This window comes from Oncorhynchus tshawytscha, linkage group LG02 (genome assembly GCF_018296145.1).
Source record: "Oncorhynchus tshawytscha isolate Ot180627B linkage group LG02, Otsh_v2.0, whole genome shotgun sequence".
NCBI lineage: Eukaryota > Metazoa > Chordata > Actinopteri > Salmoniformes > Salmonidae > Oncorhynchus > Oncorhynchus tshawytscha.
In genome coordinates, this window is record NC_056430.1 from 66,383,736 (window position 1) to 66,392,204 (window position 8,469).

Below are 8,469 nucleotides of genomic sequence, written 5' to 3' on the forward strand. Positions count from 1 at the left end.
TGTCTGAATGGTCCTCTGAATGGTCCTCCAGGGTGGGGCTTGAGGACTGTCTGAATGGTCCTCCAGGGTGGGGCTTGAGGACTGTCTGAATGGTCCTCCAGGGTGGGGCTCGTGGACTGTCTGAATGGTCCTCCAGGGTGGGGCTCGTGGACAGTCTGAATGGTCCTCCAGGGTGGGGCTCGTGTACTGTCTGAATGGTCCTCTGAATGGTCCTCCAGGGTGGGGCTTGAGGACTGTCTGAATGGTCCTCCAGGGTGGGGCTTGAGGACTGTCTGAATGGTCCTCCAGGGTGGGGCTCGAGGACTGTCTGAATGGTCCTCCAGGGTGGGGCTTGAGGACTGTCTGAATGGTCCTCCAGGGTGGGGCTCGAGGACTGTCTGAATGGTCCTCGACCGTCTGAATGGTCCTCGACTGTCTGAATGGTCCTCCAGGGTGGGGCTTGAGGACTGTCTGAATGGTCCTCGACTGTCTGAATGGTCCTCCAGGGTGGGGCTCGTGGACTGTCTGAATGGTCCTCGACTGTCTGAATGGTCCTCCAGGGTGGGGCTCGTGGGACTGTCTGAATGGTCCTCCAGGGTGGGGCTCGAGGACTGTCTGAATGGTCCTCCAGGGTGGGGCTCGTGTACTGTCTTAATGGTCCTCTGAATGGTCCTCCAGGGTGGGGCTTGAGGACTGTCAATGGTCCTCCAGGGTGGGGCTCGTGTACTGTCTTAATGGTCCTCTGAATGGTCCTCCAGGGTGGGGCTTGAGGACTGTCTGAATGGTCCTCCAGGGTGGGGCTCGAGGACTGTCTGAATGGTCCTCCAGGGTGGGGCTCGAGGACTGTCTCAATGGTCCTCCAGGGTTGGGCTCGTGGACTGTCTGAATGGTCCTCCAGGGTGGGGCTCGAGGACTGTCTGAATGGTCCTCCAGGGTGGGGCTCGAGGACTGTCTGAATGGTCCTCGACTGTCTGAATGGTCCTCGACCGTCTGAATGGTCCTCGACTGTCTCAATGGTCCTCCAGGTTTGGGCTCGTGGACTGTCCGAATGGTCCTCCAGGGTGGGGCTCGTGGACTGTCTGAATGGTACTCCAGGGTGGGGCTCGTGTACTGTCTGAATGGTCCTCTGAATGGTCCTCCAGGGTGGGGCTTGAGGGCTGTCTGAATGGTCCTCCAGGGTGGGGCTTGAGGACTGTCTGAATGGTCCTCCAGGGTGGGGCTCGTGGACTGTCTGAATGGTCCTCCAGGGTGGGGCTTGTGGACTGTCTGAATGGTCCTCCAGGGTGGGGCTCGAGGACTGTCTGAATGGTCCTCCAGGGTGAGGCTCGAGGACTGTCTGAATGGTCCTCCAGGGTGGGGCTCTCATCGCCAGCCTCCAACTCATCTGAGTTATTAGTACTGTAGATGTTATCACAAAATATGTGAGTCTATAGGACACTCAGCATGGCCACATGGTTAATACCAACAGACCACATTGTATCACTGCACTAAGTTAGGCTAAGTTAGCACAGTGAATGAGACTCAATGGATGGTTTTGTCTCTGTGTGAACCAGGAAGATGACTCTGTAAGGTAACAGCTGAAGCGCGTCGCCTGAAATGCATTTAAACATGACTTAATGCACCACTTCAACTCCACTCTGAAGTGTTAGACCTTTTGGTAGTCGGAGAAAGCAGGGTGCTTGTCATGCTTGGTATGGTGGTGACTCATCAGCAGAGTGTGTGTGAAAGGGAGAGGGGGATACTTAGTCAATTGTACAACTGAATACATTCAACTGAAAGGTGTGTAACTTGTGTTTACTCTGTGTGTGTGTGTGTGTGTCAGTCCTCTTGTAGATATAAGTGGGATGTCACCCAGTCATAGAGATTGAGGTAAACAAGGTTAGAAGATTTGCACATTGCTTTTCCCCTCAGCCTAAAGGGCTCTCTCTCATTTATATATTTGCTTTGCATGGGAGATGGAGTGTCATTGGTTTTACATAGCAGCTGAAATCTCAGGTTTTGCCAGGTGTGTGTGTGTGTGTCATAGAAGCAGGTGTCTGGATCCTCACCCAGACAGCAATTCTTCACACTTCTTCTGTTAAACCTCACAGATCCTCATGCCTGTCATTTTATTCTTATGGCTTTCTATGTGTGTGTTGAGCTGCAAGCGGTAACTCGATAAGCTAATTCTACCCCCATTTTAATTTGGGGCGCCCAAGGAACCTCATGCATAGTGTGGTAGATGCGTTACCGTGACAGCAAAGCGTCTGTCCCATAATATAAAACTCAAGTTGTGACACTCGAGGCCTTTTACCTTTGTACACACTGGACTCCCAACACCTCTTTATTCGCTGACTTCATCATGGCAGAGGGCGCGTCAAACAACACATTAACACATCCCACAGCTGCTTCTGTCACATTTCACCTGGCTAGAAGCTACCATAGACAAGTGATTCCACCATGTTAAATACCATTTAGTACAGTTACAACACAATCAGGCCTGTTCATATCAGTCTGTTGGTGAACCCAGTCACCTGTACTGCACACAGTTTCTTAAGTGTTCCTTAAATATGAAGGGCTCTGGGTGGCTGGCCTGGTGCCAGCTTGGGTTGCCTGCCTGGGGATTTTCCTCTTAATGACTGCCTTGTGATCAGCCAGCCAACGCTGTATACTTCCCTTCCCCTCTATTTGATTTTACTCTCCTTTGACATGCGTTCAATAATACGATCATTGTTAATACTCTAATTTAGTGTAATAGTTTGATTAAATGTTGACATGCTTTGCAAGAAGACTGATTTCCCATGTCAACAATCTGGTTGACATGGACAGCTGATACTCAGGCTACCTGATGGAACTTTGAAAAATGCAGAAAATCACCAATCAAAATCAACATTCCATCACAGCGATCATATATGTTCAGATATATAAAGTCTCTGAACCATTTCGAAGATACATTCTGAAGGATTTCCCAAACTCACTTCACTAGCTCCAAAAAGAGGGAGGCTCACGCTGGTCATGCTAGAACATGCGCAGCTGAAATGTTCTAATAATTACAAACATTGGTCAAAAGTCTCGGTGTTTTAGTCCGTTTATGCTTAAGGCCCAATAAAAGGCCCAGTGCAGCCAAAAACGTGATTTACTGTGTTTTATATATATTTCCACATTATGTGGTTGGAATAATACTGTAATAAAGTTTGCTAGACCACCTGAGAGGGGGAGCAAGTACTGGATTGAACAGAGTAGTGTGAAGCTGCCACCACATTTGTCTGACCGGTATGGTCCGGCGGCAGAGGTTAGGACACACCAAAACTCGTCACAGATATAGCAAGCAATGATCTTTATTAAATACACAATTTCTTAAGACAACGTGCATGAAATGCTAGGCGACCTACTAAATTCCTGCAGTCTCTGTAACCCAATCAGGAGTGCTGCACCTACTCATTCAAGGATTTTTCTTTATTTTGACTATTTTCTACATTTATAGAATGGTGAAGACATCACACCTATGAAATAACACATATGGAATCATGCACTAAGCAAAAAAGTGTTTTATATTTTAGATTCTTCAAAGTAGCCGCCCTTTGCCTTGATGACAGCTTTGCACACTCTTGGCATTCTCTCAACCAGCGTTACCGGAATGCTTTTCCAACCATCTTGAAGGAGTTCCCACATATGCTGAGCACTTGTTTGCTGCTTTTCCTTCCCTCTGCAGTCCAACTCATCCCAAACCATCTCAATTGGGTTGAGGTCAGGTGATTTGTGGAGGCCAGGTCATCTGATGCAGCACTCCATCACTCTCCTTCTTAGTCAAATAGCCCATACACAGCCTGGAGGTGTGTTGGGTCATTGTCCTGTTGTTAAACAAATGATAGTCTCACTAAGAGCAAACCAGATGGGAAGGTGTATCGCTGCAGAAGGTTGAGGTAGCCATGCTGGTTAAGTGTGCCTTAAATTCTAAATAAATCACTGGCAGTGTCACCAGCAAAGCACCATCACACCACCACCTCCATGCTTCACAGTGGGAAGCACACAATGTGGAGATCATCCGTTCACCTACTCTCTGTCTCACAAAGGCACGGCAGTTGGAACCAAAAATCTAAAAATTTGGACTAATCAGACCAAAGGACAGATTTCCACCGGTCTAATGTCCATTGCTCATGTTTCTTGGGCCAAGCAAGTCTCTTCTTCTTATTGGTGTCCTTTTAGTAGTTTTTTTTGTTGTTGCAGCAATTCGACCATGAAGGCCTGATTCACGCAGTCTCATCTGAACAGTTGATGTTGAGATGTGTATGTTACTTGAACTCTGAAGCATTTATTTAGGCTGCAATTTCTAAGGCTGGTAACTCTAATGAACTTTTCCTCTGCAGCAGAGGTCACTCTGGGTCTTCCTTTCCTGTGGCGGTCCTCATGAGAGCCAGTTTCATCATAGCACTTGATGGTTTTTGCGACTACACTCTTTCCGGATTGACTGACCTTCATGTCTTAAAGTAATGTTGGAATGTCGTTACTCTTTGCTTATTCAATCTGTTCTTGCCATAAAATAAATGTAAATAATATATATATTATTTACATTTAACCTTTAACTTGGCAAGTCAGTTAAGAACAAATTCTTATTTACAATGACGGCCTACAGGGGAACAGTGGGGCAGCTCGGGATTCGGTCCGGCAACCTTTCGGTTACTGGCCCAACGCTCTAACCACTAGGCTACCCGCCCCGCCGCACCAATAAATCTGGACTTAGCCCTATTAGGTCAAATACCATCTTCTGTATACCACCACTACCTTGTCACAAGACAACTGATTGGCTCAAATGCATTAAGAAGGAAAGAAATTCCATAAATGTACTTTAACAAATTACACCTGTTAATTGAAATGCATTCCAGATGACTACCTCATGAAACTGTTTGAGAGAATGCCAAGAGTGTGCAAAGCTGTCAAAGGCAAAGGGTGGCAATTTGAAGAATCTCAAAATATATTTTGATTTATTTAACACTTTTTTGGTTACTATATGATTCCATAATAGTACAAATTAAAACCCTAGAATGAGTAGGTGTCCAAACTTTTGACTTTTACTGTACATTTAAGGAAAACTGAACATCCAAGGTGCTGCTACCACTACTTTACTGCAAACTGGGCCTAGTCCAATGAAACACAATTGTACAAACATGCAATTCACTGCAGGGGCATAATAGCCTACACACTGTCCAGAGAGCCACAGGTGATAGAGACAAAGTTTTTAGCCTGATTTAATTACGTAGAGGAGCGCACTACACTTGCAGAGCGCTCTGTTTTACTAACACTGATTAAAGCTTAGCTAATTAATTTGCATGTCCAAGAACATCCTACAATGAGCAGCGCGGTCTGTTTCCAATAGCGGGCGAGATGGCTTGAACTGCTAGCAATCCCACTATCTAATCTGGTTCCCCAAATTCCCCCTCACTACCGGTCTTTGTCGCCGGCAGCCCTACCCAGCAGCGAATGACATCCTCCCCTGTTAAGGTGAGTGCAATGTAGATACTTGCAAAGGCTACAAGCCCAACATTCATCAAAGCACAGCTCCCCCTCCAAGACCAGCCTGCGCTCTCGGCTCTGCCTTAAATGTTTCTCAGCGTACCGGGCAGAGTCTTGCAAGCAGGCACAGGTGCGTGCAATTAGTTCATGATTTAGTGTCATCCTCCCTAACCACAATACTGTGAAAATTACATGGCAGTTTAGTGTAAGAGCGGTTTGAAAAGACTGCCTGTTTTGGTGGGATGGAGTTTTGGCCTGCCTGGTGACATCCCCAGGTTGTAAATTAGTTAATAGACCAATAAAAAAAGAGTTCCAAACCTCTCTGCCACAGGTAGTTTTCAGTCCCCTCCCCACTCAGACCACTTGCAGAATTTGCTAAGGAGCTATTTTTGTTTCTTTTTGACTATTTTAATTAAAAATCACACTAAGGTACTTCATTGGTACTCAGAAATGATTTGATATTGAGATAAAAACATCTGCTTTAGGCTTAAGATAATCAGAGTACCCTATGCCAAACTATGAGTATTGCCATAATCAGCTTAAAGGTAGACTCCGCGTTACGAAGTAGATGTAGAAAGTAAACAGCACAGTGGGTCAATTTCCACAACAACCTTGAGTGTTGAAGAGAGGCTCAACTTCAGTAACAGCGTGAAGCAGACCCGTGATCATGCGCAGATACTGTGTGAGAGCGAAGTCTTGCATCTCTACCTTTTTTAATATCGAATTATTACTGTGCATGTAAACACTCACTGAGACACAGAAAAATATTGACACAGAAGATAAGAGATTGGGAGTTTACCTCTGTTAGAAAAAGTAAGGGCCTGATTCAGATTTTATATGGCTTTTCTATGCATTTTCATTTAAGCACTTTGCAGTATTTGGTATTCAGACTTACCTTATGCAGGTGTGCAAGGAGTTCTTTGGGAGTGGCTCCCTTATTTACACAAAAAACATTTAATTCAACCACTGAAAATCCTCCCACTTGCTGGCCAACAAGTTTCCTCATGGAGTTTTTATTTCAATGGGACTTTCAGTACATTTATCTAAAGCCATCTCTTTAAATACGGTGTACTTTTTACATTTTGAATTTTCTCGACAGACTCCTATTCGAGAACGGTTCAGAATGTTAGGGATCGATGACAGAAATCCATATAAATATATGCACATTCCACTTCATTTCTGCACCAATTGGTAGATTTAAAAATACCCCTGATCTTGTAGATCATTTAGGATTATGGAAGTATTTATGAATCATAAAAAACAGGTTTGGAGAGCCTTTACGAACAAAATATATTGATGAATAAAAAAATACATTGAAAGTTGCCATATTCAATTGTTCAAACCATGAAATATTGAAAGGTGAGACAAGTGTACAATAGGGGTTGAACAAAAGTCCTATAAATAACCTATTCCTCACTAATCATGGAACTAATGACAACGGTCAAGTTGTCGTGATCCGTGTGCCAGGTTCCAGGTTTAAAAAGCTGCCACCACCATCATGCTTCACCGTAGGTATGGTGCCAGGTTTCCTCCAGATGTGACGCTTTGCATTCAGGCCAAAGAGTTCAATCTTGGTTTCATCAGATCAGAGAGTCTTGTTTCTCATGGTCTGAGAGTCCTTTAGGTGTCTCCAAGTAGGCTGTCATGTGCCTTTTACTGAAGAGTGGCTTTCGTCTGGCCACTCTACCATAAAGGCCTGATTGGTGTGCTGCAGAGTTGGTTGTCATTCTGGAAGGTCCTCCCATCTCCACACAGAGAAACTCTGGAGCTCTGTCAGAATGACCATCAAGTTCTTGGTCACGTCCCTGACCAAGGCCCTTCTCCCCCTATTGCTCAGTTTTGCCGGGCGGTCAGCTCTAGGAAGAGTCTCGGTGGTTCCATTTAAGAATGCTGGAGGCCACTGTGTTCTTGGGGACCTTCAATGCTGTAGACATTTTTTGGTACCCTTCCCCAGATCTGTGCCTCAACACAATCCTGTCTTGGAGCTCTACGGACAAATCCTTCGACCTCGTGGCTTGGTTTTTGCTTTGACATGCACTGTCAACTGTGGGACCTTATATAGACAGATATGTGCCTTTCCAAATCATGTCCAATTAATAGAATTTACCACAGGAGGACTCCAAGTTGTAGAAACATCTCAAGGATGATTAATGGAAACAGGATGCACCTGAACTCAATTTCAAGTCTCATAGCAAAGGGTCTGAATACTTATGTAAAGATATTTTGGTTTTTAATACATTTGCAAAAATATCTAACAACCTGCTTTTGCTTTGTCATTATAGAGTATTTTGTGTAGATTGATGGGGGGGGAAATAATTCCATCCATTTTAGAATAAGCCTGTAACGTAACAAAATGTTGAAAAAGTCAAGGAGTCTGAATACTTTCTGAATGCACTGTAGGCTACATAGCTCAACTTACTGTACAACATTAGCCTAATATGATCCACTATTGCTAGCAACCCTCAGGAACAACTACACACACGTGACAGAGGAAAGAAAGGTAAACGGAATGGAATGTAAAGGAATGATGCCAAATGTACATATTCAAGGAAACAAACACTAAAGTGACAGTTGTAAATGTTTGTGGAAATAACTGACGGTGGCTACCAATAGTGGCTAATACTTAACATGATACAAATTGTAAAAAAAAAATAAAAAATGTAAAACGGAGAAAAGCCCGGCCATATAATTAAAACATTCTAGAGCTCATAAATCAATTTGGTAGGTTCGGCGCTACAGAGGTTTATAGCTTGGGTCTCTAAATTTCAACCCGGCAAATTATGAGGACATACAATTAAAATTCTGAATAATGGCACAGATATTTATAGCTTTCTTCACTGTGGAAAAGGGGCCAAAATGCATATCATGTTAATATGATTTTCAGTTTGCTTCCATTTGACTGGTTTTCCATTAATCTCCAGTGATCATAAGGAAAAATTATCTAAAGCAATTGCTATTTGTAATTAAAATCCCCTTCTCCAAACGGATTACTCATTTACC